The 16,133-nt window shown below is 41.6% G+C and overlaps 1 protein-coding gene across 1 annotated transcript in view; it reads left to right on the top strand.

Moving 5' to 3' along the window:
- Nucleotides 1-16,133, top strand: part of fbxw7 (F-box and WD repeat domain containing 7) — a 265,796-nt gene that overhangs the window by 45,798 nt on the left and 203,865 nt on the right. The window contains exon 2 of the mRNA XM_084084724.1: nt 7,051-7,131. The gene's annotated coding sequence lies outside the window, so the exon portion shown is untranslated. The remainder of the gene's footprint in view (nt 1-7,050; nt 7,132-16,133) is intronic.

The raw sequence follows: 16,133 nt of genomic DNA, 5'->3' as shown, positions 1-16,133 counted from the left end.
CTCTCAAAGAACCCCCTAGGGATCCCGGACCCCTGGTCTAGCGGGATGACGGGGTCATACATGTGCTTCCTTAAACCACTCCTGCACTGCATGTGAATTCCTGAGTGTTTAATGACGGCATACTTCCTGAGTGTTGATAGTAACACTGTCTCCTCTATTGAGTGTACATTGGAAAGTACTATAGTCACCTGATAGCACTTAATGTAGTCACCTGATTGCACTTAATGTAGTCACCTGATTGCACTTAATGTAGTCACCTGATTGCACTTAATGTAGTCACCTGATTGCACTTAATGTAGTCACCTGATTGCATTTAATGTAGTCACCTGATTGCATTTAATGTAGTCACCTCATTGCACTTAATGTTTATTTGGTTGCGTATCGTGTCGCACACAACCTTAAAGCTCACAATGCATCGCGTTGTCGACTTAAAGAGGTGGTGCCATGGTTTTGCACTTTTTCTGTTTTTCATGTGTCTATGAGGTTGATAGATCTTCATTAAGCCCCCTGGTGGTGTTTTTATGGTGTTTTATGTCTTCTCTGACTATTTTGAGTTTCTTCCTGGAGGCTGAAACCTTGAGGGTCAAACGTACCAATAGAAAAACAGCCCTTTAGTGACACAGTAAAAACATACCCTCCCCCTCATTATCATAACACAACAGGTGTGGGCATGAGGAGGAAGAGGGACTAGGACAGGTGGGTGGTGCTAAGGTGGTGGAGGAGGTGCTAAGGTGAGAACCAGGTATACTTAATGAACTGGAGGCGTGTCCACATAAAAACATATGTTTAACAATTTCTGTACACTTTTTGAAAAAAGGTTTCCTCCTAGTATAACCATTATACTTGATGATTATGTTTTAGGGGGGGGGGGGTCACTGAAAATCACGGCACCCCGTCTTTAAAGATCTGCTATTCTCGATGCATGACATCGGTGCGCACCTAAGTATAAACCAGGTCTTAGTTGATATAAACAGCTGCCTCTGGCCAAGGCTTCAGGTGATTGCTTTTGGGAAGCGTCTGTTTCACATCACGTTTGTGTGCGTCTTGTCTTTAGGTCAAATCATTTGTTCCTTTGTGTTGACATTGCTATTTTGAGTCTTGCGCTACATTTACCGACTAAAGAACACAGCTTTCATTTGATTCTTTTCTCTCTCGACTCAGAGGTGAATCCTTGTTGGACTAAACGTGCAATAAAAACAAACAGCGTGGGCCATTTTGTTGTACGTGGGTAGTAGTGAAGACGTTTCCCCATCTGCCTGGAATCTCTCAACGTTATTTGGAAACATCCCCCGGCTGCTTAAAGCTACCACATTACATAATGATGAGAGAGGCACTCCGCGACTCCTGTCCTCCATTATATTTCAAATAAAGACCATATGCCTCCGGATCGTAAATCAGGAGCCTTCTCGCTCCGTCTCGTCTGTCCTGTCTCTCTCTGTGTCTCACGGCGATCCGATGTAGAACAGCTGTATGGGCCCGTCGGTCGCGGCGTCGTTTTCGATTCCCAGGACTCTCTCTCTCTCTCTCTCTCTCTCTCTCTCTCTCTCTGGCTGCATCCTTAGCTCTGCTGTTTACATCAGTGGTTTTCAACCAGTGGTCCGGGGACCACCAGTGGTCCTTGAGGGAGTACCAGGGGGTCCCCAGCGAAATTAGTTAACATAGCGTCACAATCACTTTTAACCACTTAGCTTTGGCTATTCAAAAATAGCAGATATACAAGCTCGTAGCGCGGCACCGAGTGCCGCGCTACGAGCTTGTAGATCTGCTATTTTTGAAAATCCTTGAAAAAGTGTGCGTAGCTTTGATTATTTATATTTTTCAAAGCGAAATTTAACTGATATCTTTGCTTCTGGGGGTCCCTGGCACAAAACATTTTCAAATGGGGGTCCGCGGCCAAATGTGTATCAATTTAGGGGTCCTTGGCATGAAAACTGTTGAAAACCACTGGTTTACATCAAGCTCAGCAAATCCCAGCTCCCCTTGGCACAAACCTAAACCAGTGCCCCAGGACTGCTGAACTCCCCGGGCGGACCTAATTGTTTTTTTTTGTTTTGTTGTTTTGTTGTTTTTTTTCTCCCTAGGCAGCTGCTCGGTACCAAACCGAACAGTCCAGGGTGACTGACCCGTACTCGGCCACTTCACCACGCCCACTGCTTTGTCAACGTTTTTTGAGTTTTGAACTTGAGCCATGCCCCTCATTCTAAAGCTCCTTTTTTTTAATGTCCGACCTTGCATAATGTTATCCAAAGTTATATTTCTACATTCTTTTTGCCTAAAATTCACTTTTTTTTTGGGTGTTTGGCTGTCAGGCTGAGGTTTTCAGACCAGAGACACTCAAAACCAACTACCGGTAGCTAAATATTAGACCAGCAATACTCAAAGCACGGGCACAACACCAGAGAGAATCTCATTCCCCCCCAGATTCGGCACAAACCTGGGGATGAATTCATTCTACCATTATGCCACCAAAATGTGGAATGCCCTACCACCAGCCATCAAAAAGCGTGACTCCCTACCCTCCTTCAAAACCGCCATTATAGAGCACCTGGACCTAGACAAGTCTTCTATTTTGCCAAAATAAATGACCCCCTACAGTTTTTCTGTAAATATACTTGTAGTGCTCCGAGTATTGATGATCTCTTCTTCTTCTTCTTGTATGTCTTTAGACTGTGTACTGTATGTCTTTATGAATTGAATACACAGGACCATAATGGAAACGAGTACAATGTATTTCACATTCACCCATTCATACACACATTCAGACACTGATGGCGGAGGACCAACCTGCTCATTGGGAGCAGTTAGGGGGTTCAGTGTCTTCTTGCTCAAGGACACTTTGACACGTTTATTCAATAAATCAAAACCATCAAACTAGGACTTTAAACAGTTGTGCTGCGTTCACACTGGCACATACAAAAGATCCAAAGCTACACAGCACATTTGTATCTGTAGCTGAAGTTGAAACCAGCTCAACTTTTTTTGTAGCAGCTACAAACGTGGGATGTAACTCTGTATCTACATGTCGCTGGCATCGCATTGAAAGCGAATGGTAGCCTGTGTCTTTGTAGCTGCTAGTGTGAGCGCAGCATTAACCCATTAAGGCCTGAGGCTGATTCTACAAAATGTCTTCGGAAAAAAACGTATGTTTCCTATGTGAGTGGTTCTCAAACATTTTCATGTCAATGACCCCCAACATGATTTTGTTCCAGGGACCCCCAGAAGCAAGGATTTGAGTTATCGGTTTTGAAAGTATGTGAATTTGGCCGCGGACCCCCCCCCCCCCCCACCCCCATCTCAAAATATATTGTTCCATGGACCCCCAGAAGCAAAGATTTGAGTTACAAACGTTGCTTTGAAAAAAATATTTACAAAGATTTGCACAAATTTTCACGACTTTAAAAAAATAGCAGATCTACAAGCTCATAGCGCGGCACTCAGTGCCGCGCTATGAGCTTGTAGATCTGCTATTTTTGAATAGCCGAAGAGATCTAAAATGACCGACGCATTCCCGGATTGAATGCATTAAACGTATGAGTTTGTTTAGGGAATATAGGGGGGGCTTTGGTCTTTGTTAACATCCTTGGTGTTTCTCACACCCCATGGATACACTACAGCCCCCTGTTTAAGTGAGACGACTTTTAACTCACTGAGTGCCATTAACGTGTTTCACGTGTTTTTACCGCTATGGCGCTGGGTGCCATTAACGTGTTTGACGTGTTTTTGAAAAAAATAGTTATTTTTTTTTAAAAACATGTTCAGAACCCAAGATATCATCATCTGAAGATGTGCAGCTCCATCCACTCCTTGTTTAACTCATTGGCTGCCAGCTTTTTGAATTTTTACCTACAGCTGGCTGCCAGACTTTTTCAATGAGAAAAAAAAAGCACTTAGGAGCCGAGATACATAATTTTTAAGTTTTCAGTTATAAGGAAGTGTCTGGGAGCAAAACTCTTCGGAAAATCATATCTCCTTGGTCTTTGGGTTTTTTTGAAAAATTAAAAAAAAAAAAAAAAAAAAAAAAAAAAAACTTTTATTTTGAAAAATTTTTTTTTTTGAAAGAACGCAGATCTGCGTCAATGGCAGCCAACGGGCTTTTGCGCAAATGAACGCAGATCTGCGTCAATGGCAGCCAATGTGTTAACTTAGAACTGAAAAAGGCTGTATCTCGCTTCCTAAGCACTTTTTGTTTTCTGTGAAAAAAACTCTGGCACTTTTCAGAATCAATTCTGAAATAATTCTGGCAATCCTGGCACTCAGGGAGTTAAGTCATGAGCCACCGTCCTTTCCACGCCGGCACACCGACTGATTCCCCATTGATACGTCTCTGTCTGGTGAGATATGTAGGCCAGTGACTCATACCGAATGCGCGTTTGATGCACATAATGTTGCTGCCATGTAATTGAATTGTCTAACTTGGAGAATAAAAAACCCCGCCAGATGGAATGAGCTGCCTTTCTGAAGCACTCTCACACACACTACTCTCCGGGTTACAACACATTCATGCAATTGCCAGTAAATCCTTGAAAATAAATGGAAAATGCTTTTGTGGTTGTAGTCTAGCTGTTAACCCATTAAGACCTGGAACTGTGTATTTTTAGATTTGAGCTAAAAAGCATTATTTTACACTTTGGGCTATTCAAAAATAGCAGATATACAAGCTCATAGCGCGGCACCGAGTGCCGCGCTACGAGCTTGTAGATCTGCTATTTTTTTAAATTCGTGAAAATGTGTGCAAATCTTTGAATATATATATATTTTTAAAGCAAACATTTTTAACTCAAATCGTTGCTTCTGGGGGGTCCCTGGAACAAAATGTTTTGATGAGGGTCCGCGGCCAAAAACACATCATTTTGGGGGTCCTTGACATGAAAAAGATTGAGCACCACTGATATAGAAACATACGATTTTCAGAAAACTGTTGGGATTTAGGAGACGTGTAGAATCGGCTTCAGGTCTCAATGGGTTAAAATCAGAAAAAAAGTGGGGAGAGGATAATTGGGCATCATTCTTTTGTAAGTGAAATGGATGGGAACAGTGTATATGGCAATGGATGACAGTGAAATGGAGCTACTGGAAGGAAAAAAAACCTGTCCCCCTACTATACAGGACTTAGGAAGTTGTTGGAAAAGTGCTTGAATTTGATGTTTGTAAAACCTGCGTGATCCTAGTATTAGGTGCAGTATGTTTGCATCTGGTTTGTGGTGTAATCAGTTTTTCCTCAAACAATGGGTGGGGACCCACTTTTTATGGGTCACAAGTAAACATTCCTCTTTTTTTACGTTTGGTACGTTAGTTATTTAATTATTTTAAAAGATGCAAATAAAAAAATAAATGACTTTTTTCCCCCAAAAAAAACATTTAGAATAAAAACACTAAATAATAATAATTAAAACAAATAATGTTAACAAAATAGTTAAAATTAGCAGATCTACGCGTTGTGAGCTTGTAAATGGTTTAACCCATTAAGACCGGGAACGCATCTGTGTCATTTTTTGATTTCTTTAGGCTATTCAAAAAGCAGATCTACAAGCTCGTAGCGCGGCACCGAGTGCCGCGCTACGAGCTTGTAGATCTGCTTTTTGAATCTTGTGGAATTATTTTTGTAAAATCGTGAAAATTTGTGCAAATCTTTGAGTTTGGATTTAGATTTTTTTTTAAAAATCGGCCTCAGGTCTTAATGGGTTATGTGGTTAATTCATAAATGTATTTTTGTTAAGTTTGGGTCCCGGGGCAGGGGAAGAAATTGAGCTGAAAGGTTTAGGACCCCCCCCCCCCCCCTCCCCTCCCCCGGGGTCATGCATCACTTTGGAGCGGTGTAGATCTCAACAAACGATTCCACCGGTTCTCTCTTCTGTATTCCTGGCGCTTTCCAATGTGTGTGTCTCTCCATGTCTGGTTTGGACATCATGTTTTATTTGTGCTCTGGGCTCTGTGCTCTACACATACACCCTGTCCTGTCCTTGGTCCTGTGTGTGTGTGTGTGTGTGCTGTTTTTATTTGATGCCTGACTCTGAGACTATAGCAGACATGATGATGTCTGTTGGCAGCTCTGTGGGAAAACTGCTGAGTGTTCTGTGTGTGTTTTTTTTTAGGGGATAGCCATTTGAGATCCCTGCACACATAAGCACATGTTCACACAACATGCGCGTATGCGCGCGCACACACACACACACACACACACACGCACACACACACACACACACACACACAGACACACAGACACACAGACACACACACACACACACACACACACACACACACACACACACACACACACACACACTCTCTCTGTCTTGGGCTGGGCGATACTGCCACATTCAACTTTCACAATATTTTAAACAAGTACCTCTTTTTTTACATTTTTTAATAGACGTCAAAAGACGTCATTGGCACAGAATGAGTTAATAAAAAACATATATCGTATTGTGATGATGATATAATTGTTCAAATATTTTCAAAAATAGCATAAATACTAGCTGATCTACAAGCTCTCAATTCCTGTAGAATGGCTGTTTATGCTATTTATGGACATTTTTAAACATTTTTAAAACTATAAAATAGGGCTTAAATGATGAACGATGAAAGACAGTTCTTATGTCATATCACAACATAACGATATCCACAATCTCAGATGCTGTCTAGTCAGTCTCGCATCACGATATTGATAATCGATATCGTCTCTGTCGGGTGGACACCTCATTATGTCCAAAACCGTTACTTTTCAGCATAAAAAAAAAAACAGATCTACAAGCTCAGCACCGCGCTTCGAGCTTGTGGATCTGCTTCCTTTTGATACTTTTGAGTGACGCTGTAGTATGATCAAATAGGGTATTAATTTACCAAAAAATGTTAGAATATGGAGGTTTCTGCCCAACAACAACGATATATCGCCCAGCCCGATCCCGGTCCATGCCTCAGACCCCCTCGTTTTCCTCTCGTCTCGTTCCAGATGGCCCCCCCATGGCATGTTTGCTCTGTGATGATGACCTGAGATTACTTAACACATGTACTGACGGCTCTCTCTCTCTCTGTCTCTGTGTGTTTGTGCAGGATAGACGCCGCCCTTTAACGTAGGGGCCTGGACCGGACAAGACCCCAGTGTGGCCTAGACAGAGAGACGGACAGAGAATCGTAAGTAACAAAAGGCATCCCTTAATTGGCTACGTGCACAGCAGCCATATTGGAAAGGAATCGGGCCACTTCCTCTCTTCCCTACAGTTTTTTTTACCAATGATGCTAATTAAAGGTAGTGTAAGTGATTTACTTTGGTTAAAATAAGTGTTAAATAGCTCTATATTCTGATAGTACTCATTGCTATAGAGTGTTTGTTCAGTAAAAGAAGTCTCCCATGTCTCTCCAGCTCTTTATTAAACAGAAAAAAGCATTTTCAGAGCTCTCTCCTGATTGGCTTAAATGTTGTCACCTACCTGACTATATTCTGTTAACTAAAGAGCTGGAGAGACCCCTGTGACCGAACAAACGCTCCGTAGCAATGATTACTATCAAAATATAGTACTTAAACATATCACTTACCATACCTTTTTAAGGTTGTGTTCCATTCAGGTCAAACAGAGTGCTACACCAGTGGGTCTCAAAGTGTGGTCCAGGGACCCTCATCCTTGAGGACGTTCCAAATGGCCCCTTACAGGTGTGTAACTCTTGAGAGTGTACAAATGGACGCTCTCAAGAGTTATGGGGGGTCCTTGAAATGAAAAAAGATTTGAGAACCACTGTGCTACACTAAATGGAACAGAGCCTTGATTAGAATCATTGGTAACACCTGTGAAGTAAGGAAAGGGGCTCAATTTCTTTCCATTATGGCTGCTGTGCGTGCATAGTGGGTCATGGTGGATATATGGAGCATTGGACTCCTTTGAGGTCCAATTAAGCGTGTAGGGCATTAGTGTGTGGCTGTGCATCTCATTATAAAGTGTGTAACTCTTGTGTGTACATAGTAGCAGCTTGTATGCAGTGTGTGCGTACCTGCTCCATATCTCTTAACACTGTGAAAGTGTTACTCTGTGGTAGTGTGTGTGTGTGGCAGAAAAGTGAAACGGGTATTATTGTTTGCTGTTGACTAAAGGAATAGCGTCTTATTGGCCCACCGTAGCTTCACTCTCCCCCGGGGTGTTAACTGTGTTGTGTGGACCCTTTGTTTGCAACGAGGGAGCCAACTGTTTCTGGGTGGCAGGCAGCTATCAGACCAGACACATATTTAATAGGGCCCGTTCGATATTTGACTTATTTATTTTTGGAAAATCACCATCGACATCGAACTCCAAAAACTGGCATTGGGTTGGACTCTACTGTATTGTAGTGTTTCTGAGGATGGGCGTTCTATGCCAACTGCTGACAAACCCTACGCCTACTGTTTTTGTTATTGTCCCAATATGAAGGACCACCTAATCCAAAGAAAGACTTTGTTTGGGTTCTGCATGAGATGCAGGTTTTTTTTTTAAATGTACTCCTGTGACTCTTAAGTATTATTTACTTAACCCATTAAAACCGGCAAAGCATCTGTGTCATTTTAGATTTTAGCGTTGGCCATTAAAAAAAATAGCAGATTTACAAGCTCACAGCGTGTCAATTTGTGCATGCGATGAAAGCCGCGATGCGAGCTTGTACATCTGCTATTTTTTAACATGTTTGAAACATCTTGAAAGTGTTTGAAAAATGATTAATTTGGACTCTTCTGGGGTCTCCCTGGCACAAACAACTTTCAGATGGGGGTCTCCGGGCAAATATATAGCCAATCAGTTTGGGGGTCCTTGGCACGAATAATTCAGAGAACTACGTACTGACTTAGAAGGAAGGCATTTGTAGAATCGGCCTCAGGTCTTTATTGGGTTAATAACATAATATATTATTAAGTAAATCATACTGGTATACTACATAACTCAGGCTTTAGGGAGGTTTTGCCTAATAAGGCCAGTCTGATGGTGTTTGTGACTAGAATCCATCCTGGCCTTCCATATTCTTATTAATGCTGCTTTCTCCCTCCTGCTTGTGGATGATATTATTGCCATGCCGAATTATCTTTTAATGCATAACGCCTATCTCAGGGTATAGTGAGAGTGTAATTACACTTTCAGATGGCCCTCTCCTTCATCCTTTTTGGATACCATTTTAACCCATTTAGACCGGGAAATAACTTTTAGATTTATTTGGCTATTCAAAAATAGCAGATTTACAAGCTCATAGCGCGGCACCGAGTGCCGCGCTACGAGCTTGTAGATCTGCTATTTTTGAGAAATCGTGAACACGTGTGCAAATCTTTGAATATATATATATTTTTAAAGCAAACATTTGTAACTCAAATCTTTGCTTCTGGGGATTCTACATAATGTCTTAAATGTCTAAATCCTACAGTTAAAAAAAAAAAGTATGTTTCTATATCAGTGGTTCTAAACTTGTTCATGTCAAGGACCCCCAAAATGATATGTATTTGGCCGCGGACCCCCATCTCAAAATATTTAGTTCCAGCAGGGACCTCCTGAATCTCCCTCATGAAGCAAAGATTTGAGTTACAAATGATCCCTTTAAAAAATATATATATTCAAATAATTGCACGATTTTTTCAAAAATAGCAGAAATACAAGCTCACATGCCGCGCTGTGAGCTTGTAGATCTGCTATTTTTTTTGAATAGCCCAAAAAAATGTTAAAATGACACCGATGCTTTCCCGCTCTTAATGGATTAACTGTGGGCTGTCTGGTCGGGCCTGTCAGATAGTTTCTTCATAACATTTTGGAGTAGTAGCACAGTCAGTGTAGCAATGGCACCTAGACAGAAAACATGCACTTCTCCCCTGGAGGATTCCGACAACTATGTTTCATGTCATAAAATATTTAATACCGGAGGAAGACGCTGTAAATCCTCCTGGAAACGGGGTTTTTGCATGATGCATCTGAGCGGCACAGAGCCTAGTCTACTCCAAGACACAAAAAAAAAGTGAAAAATGCTCCCAGACAATCCACGATATGAGGGAGAGGGAAAAACGGAGTCCCAGCCAAAAAAAAAAAACGTTGTCTGCTGGGACGGACAAAAAAAGGCTCGGGCTTTGGCCGTGGGTCTAATCCATTTGGAGAAGCGTTTATTGTACCTGAGCCACCGTTTTGAGGAAGTCCAGGCCTCCGCCGTGTGTTTTGTCTGAAAGAGAGGAGGATGTTCCAGACAGAGAACGAGAAAAGACGTGGGCCCTTTTTCTTTTTTTTTTAACAGGATGTGTCGCCAAAATCCCACCTTCTGTCTCAAAGCTGGCAGCATCTCAATCACGCCTGGTTTATACTTAGCTGTGCGCCGGCATTGGTGTAATGTAACTAAGTACATTTACTTAAGTACTGTACTTAAAAGTACGATTTTGAGGTCTTTTGTACTTTACTTGAGTATTTCCAATTTCCAATACTTAAGTTTTACTTCTACTCCACTACATCTCAGAGGCACATTTTTGTACTTTTAGTCCACTACAATTATTTGAAAACTTTAGTTACTTTTCAGATATAAATTATGGTCTTATGAAACACACATTAACCACTTTAGCCCTATTTTATACATAGGCTATTTGAAACTAGCAGATCTACAAGCTCACAACGCGTCGCATCGCGACGCGTTGTGAGCTTGTAGATCTGCTAGTTTCAAACATTTTAGTACTTTTGGTACTTTAAATTTTTGATACCAATACTTTTTTTACTTTTATAAATTTTGAATTCCGGACTTTCACTTGTAACGGAGTACTTCTACTTCTACTTCTACACTTTTACTTAAGTAAAACATTTGAGTACTTTTTCCACCAGTGTGCGCCGGTGCCTTGCACCCGAAAATAGCCGATCTACGAAGCTCCACCTGTGAGCTTGTAGATCGGCTATTTTCGGCGCGAGACATAACGCAAGCGAGTATGAGTCAGGCTTCACCGTTTCCACCGGATCACACAGACACAATGGGAGCGGAGTTGTTTGGAGTTGCTGCAAGGAGTAGCTGGACGTTTAACCCATTAAGACCCGGGGGGAAAGCATCTGGGTCGTTTTTTAGATTGCTTTTGGCTATTCAAAAATAGCAGATCTACAAGCGCATAGCGCGGCACTCTTGTAGATCGGCTATTTATTTATTTTTTATCGTGAGAATTTGTGTGAATTTTTCTGCCTTTATTTGAGAGGAAAGTAGGCTGACAGGAAATGGGGAGAGAGATGGGGGGTGGGGTGACACACAGCAAAAGGCCGCCGGGGATTGGGAGTCGAACCCGCGACACGCTGTGAGACTGGTTTACCAATCTATGTGGTTTGCGCCCGGACCGCTAGGCCAGCGGGGCGCCCGCTTCTGGGGGATTCTACAAATGTTTTCTAAATCCTATGTTGCTTTAATCAATGGTTCTCAAACTTTTCTTCATGTCAAGGACCCCCAAAACCATATGTATTTGACTGCCAAAACGTTTTGTTCCAGGGACCCCCCCAGAAGCATACATTGGAGTTAAAAAAATCGCTTTAAATATATACATTCAAAGATTTGCACACATTGTCACGATTCTTCAAAAATAGCAGACCTACAAGCTCGTAGCGCGGCACTCGGTGCCGCGCTGCGAGCTTGTAGATCTGCTATTTTTGAATAGCCCAAAGAAATCGGTCTCAAAGGGTTAATAAACTCTTAGCTATCGCCCGTCTCTTCAACTGTGCATGTGAGAGTGCACGTGCGTGGGTGGCTGGAAGAAGGGAAACGAAGGCTCTCAGAGATAGAGAGAGAGAGAGAGAGAGAGAGAGTACTCCACTAATGAGGACTTTAATAAGAGCGGTTGCGTAGCGCCTCAATTCACAGGTACTTCTCAGCTTGAGTTTGAAGCTGATGATGCTGGATTTCTTTTCTTTATTTTTTAAATAGATTAGATCTGGTGAATATTACCCCGCAAGGCATGTGTGACTGTTCTGGGAAATGAATAACCGTTCTATGAAAGATGTGCTACTTCGCTTGGCCCTGTCTTTTTGGCACAGTAACCCACATTTTCAGATGGTTCGGCTCATAGGGTTCAGAGTTAGATTTTTTGCAGTGGATGTTATGCTTATGGCATAGTCATGTTCCGGAATATTCTCAGCGTGGCCAGTTCTTCTGCCAGCTGATTTTTGAAATCAAGGGTGCAGCGGTTAATCTAACTAATCGATTTTTTTAACCCATTTTGGGCGGGAACCCCTTTTTGTTACTATACTTTTTCCGGACGGGAACCCCCTTTTGGGGTTGTTGTTGCTATGTACAGTATATAGCAACATACATATTTTGTGATTTTTGAATAAATATTTGAAGTTTTTCAGAAAACTTAGGTCAGGATTTTGAAGGCGTTTTTAGAATCGGCCTCATGTCTAAATGGGTTAATACAAAAAAAATATTGATAATCAATTTTAATAAAATGATATTAAAACAATAGTGAAAATAGCAGACATACAAACAAACATGTTGCGATGCGACGCAACGCGTTGTGAGCTTGTAGATGAGCTATTTTAACTGTTTTGTGCAGCACTTGTACAACAAAGTAAAAGATAGGGCTTAAGTGGTTAATCAGACCAATCGATTTAGTTGAAAATGAAAGTAATTATATATAAAAAAAACATACTTTTTCGAATGATTAAGATGAATCGAAAAAGTAAGCGACAATCGCTGAGAAAATAAACAATTGCAGCCCTATTCTAATACATTTAGCCCCGCGAGGTCTGTCTGCTGGCAAGACTGTGTCCTGTAAGCTGGAGGTTTCCCCGGTTCAAATCCCAGCGCGACAGCCAGCGTTCGTCTTCTCGCCGGCAACGGTGTGTCCTTGAGCAGGACACTGAGAGAGCAGCCACCCACCTGCTCGCTCACCCACACCCCCACACTACTGTGTGGATGAGAATGTGAGCCAAACGCCAGACAGGAATATAAATGTAAGCGTTGTGTGTGATTGTGTTTTTGTGGCGTGGCATGTTCTGGAGCGAGTGGAGTTCCTCCTCAAAGACCACACAGTGCAAGCTGCAAAGTTGTTGAATTATTCATCTCGGAGGCACGCGCCGGTGAATTAATCCATTCAGACCCGCGAACGCATCGGTGTCATTTTTTAGAATTGTTTGGGCTATTCAAAAATAGCAGATCTACAAGCTCGTAGCGCGGCACCGAGTGCCGCGCTACGAGCTTGTAGATCTGCTATTTTGGTGGAAGAATCGCGAAAATGCGTGCAAATCTTTGAATAAATACTTTTTTTAAAAGCGAACATTTGTAACTGTCTCAACAAAATGTCTTAGTTTTTCGTTAAAACTACTGTTGCTATATCAGTGGTGCTCAAACTTTTTCTTGTCAATTTTCCTGCCGATCCCCATCACAATATGTTGTTCCAGGGACCCCCCAGAAGCAAAGATTTGAGTTAAAAATGTTCGCTTTAAAATAAATAGTATACATTCAAAGATTTGCACACATTTTCATGATTTAAAAGGATCTACAAGCTCGTAGCGCGGCACTCGATGCCGCGCTACGAGCTTGTAGATCTGCTATTTTTGAATAGCCCAAAGTGTAAAATAAGCCTTTTTTTTGCTCAAATCAAAAAGTGACACAGATGCGTTCCAGGTCTTAATGGGTTAAAGGTAAAGTGATCGCGCGGCCCCGGCATTGGCCCGCGCTCCGCTCCGCTCTGCTCTGCTCGGCACAGGCAGCGCTGCATTTTTAAAGTGTGTGGCCCTTTGGCACACTCAAATGTCAACCTGTTAATATTACCCCCCCCTCTCCCCCCCTCCCCTTCTAAAACTGTGGTACTCTTGCTCCCTCAGACCGGATAAAGGTCTTGGCGGGGAAATTTGATCTAGTGGAGGACTCTGAATAATTCAAGCTATTGGTTTTTTTTGGGGACTCAGGTTTTCTTTCTCCTCCCCGGCGTCTCAGACCAGAGAGTGTTTTGATATTCCTGAGTCCAATAGCACTGCAGCCAGTGTGTGTAGTAGGGCTAGTCACGGATTCTGTCATTTTACTTGACCATTCATTTGACGCTCAAATAATTGCGATTAACGCTTTTTAACCCATTCAATCCGGGAACGTATCTGTCTGCGTCATTTTAGATTTCTTTGGGCTATTTCTTTGCGCTACGAGCTTGTAGATCTGCTATTTTTTTTTTATCGTGATTTTTTTCTCTCAAATCTTTGAATATATATATATATATATATGTATATTTTCAAAATGAACATTTGTAAGATATTTTGTTCCAGGGAACCTCCAGAAGCAAAGATTTGAGTTACGAATGTTCGCTTTGAAATGAATATATATATTCAAAGATTTTCACAAATGTTCAAGCTTTTTCAAAAAAAATAATCAAAAATAGCAGATCTACAAAAAAATAGAAATATAAAATTCAAAAATAGCAGATCTACAAGCTCGAGCTTGTAGATCTGCTATTTTTGAATAGCCAAAGCATAAAATAATAGCTCAAATCTAAAATGACACTGATTTGTCCCGGTCTTAATGGCTTAATTGCGTCTCCGTCATTGAACATTGGAACATTATGAATAAAAATCACATTTCTGTTCGGCTTCGAGCTTGTGGATCTGCGACTTTTGGTGCTCTTGTGTGTCGCTCCAGTATGATCAACTAGGGCATTAATCAAAACAAATAAAAAAACACAAAAAGCAACGAAATGTCAGATTTGAGAATCCAATATCTTTCCCATCCTTGACAGGCAGACCTGAGCAGCCGTCTAGGTGTCCTTGCCTTATGAGCAAACGATTCAATGCTATCGACAAACAGTTAATTACGCTCTTCAAGTTTATTCTCTTTCTAATGGTTATGGGTCAGCCATAAAAAATCCTTTTTTCCACTGCAGCATGGACTGACTATCTGTGCCTGGGCTGGATAGAAGGACGTTACTCATCACTTGTTCATTACTTGTGGATTGTAAGTCAGTGAAGCTGTGTGTTGTTGATGTTGCTGTTAGGAGGGTCACGGGGAGGACGTCTTCTCCTTGTGCCCGGATAAGGTCGACCTTCCTTGCCTGGAGTCTAGACCAGTGGTTCTCGCAACTTTTTTTTCATGTCAAGGACCCCCAAATTGATATGTATGTGGCCGCGGACCCCCACCGGAAAATATGTTGCGCCAGGAACCCCCAGAAGCAAAGATTTGTGTTAAAAATGTTGCCTTGTAAAAAAAAGATTGAAATGTTTGCACACATTTTTCAAGATTTAAAAAAAAAAGCAGATCTACAAGCTCATAGCGCGGCACTCGGTGACGCGCTATGAGCTTGTATATCTGCTATTTTTTAATAGCCAAAGTATATAATGCTTTATTTTTATTTTTTTTACTGGTGACCCCCTGGTACCCCCCAAGGACCCCTGGGGGTCCCCCGGACCCCACTTTGACAACCAATGGTCTAGCCCAGTGAGGAGGAGCATGATTGGCTGTAGTTGTGGACAAGAACCCGGCCTGTTTTGGTCATAGTATGCTACATTGTTTATTTTGATTATTTATACCTGTCATTGTCAGTAATGTCTATATTTCAATAATATAGTTAAATTGTTATTTCTGACATTATATTCACGGTTCAGCTGTTTTAGTTTACAAAGCCTAAAAGGCAAACGCATACCAGCAATGTAATGTTTCAGTGTTCAATGCCAATAATGTCTCCTCTTTTGAGGTGTATGTGTGTTTATTTAAAGTTTAATCATGATGAAGCACTCTGCTTGCTTATACTAGAATAGTGGCATGAAATGAACAGCAAAAAGACATTTCGTTAACTGCAATTACTATCATGCCAATTCATCTAAAACAAATGATCTTTTAAGCCATTTAAACCTGAGGCCCATTCTAAAAACGCCTTTTAAAAACTTCTGAAAAAGTTCAGACTTTAATAAAAAAAATCCCCCCCAAAAGTATGTTGCTATAATACAGTTTAACAGCTAATGTTACTCAAAGGTGTTCCCGGACTGAAAGGTGTAACAACGTATAGGCGTTCCAGGTCTAAACGGGTTAAACTAAATTAAACTCAACTCTCATGATGGTGTGACAGCCCTGATAAGAGAGAGAGAGAGAGGCATATAATTCTCCTTTTTTTAATAAAGCTCATATTCCAGCCCTGGGAAAAACCACAGACACCACACCACACCAACACCACACATGTGGTTCCCTCCTCCCGCATTATTACCCCAGGT

This window comes from Gymnoscopelus microlampas, assembly GCF_963454915.1.
Source record: "Gymnoscopelus microlampas genome assembly, chromosome: 2".
In the NCBI taxonomy this organism is placed as follows: Eukaryota; Metazoa; Chordata; class Actinopteri; order Myctophiformes; family Myctophidae; genus Gymnoscopelus; species Gymnoscopelus microlampas.
The sequence above is the reverse complement of the archived record's forward strand: the minus strand, read 5'-3'. Positions and strand labels throughout refer to the sequence as shown.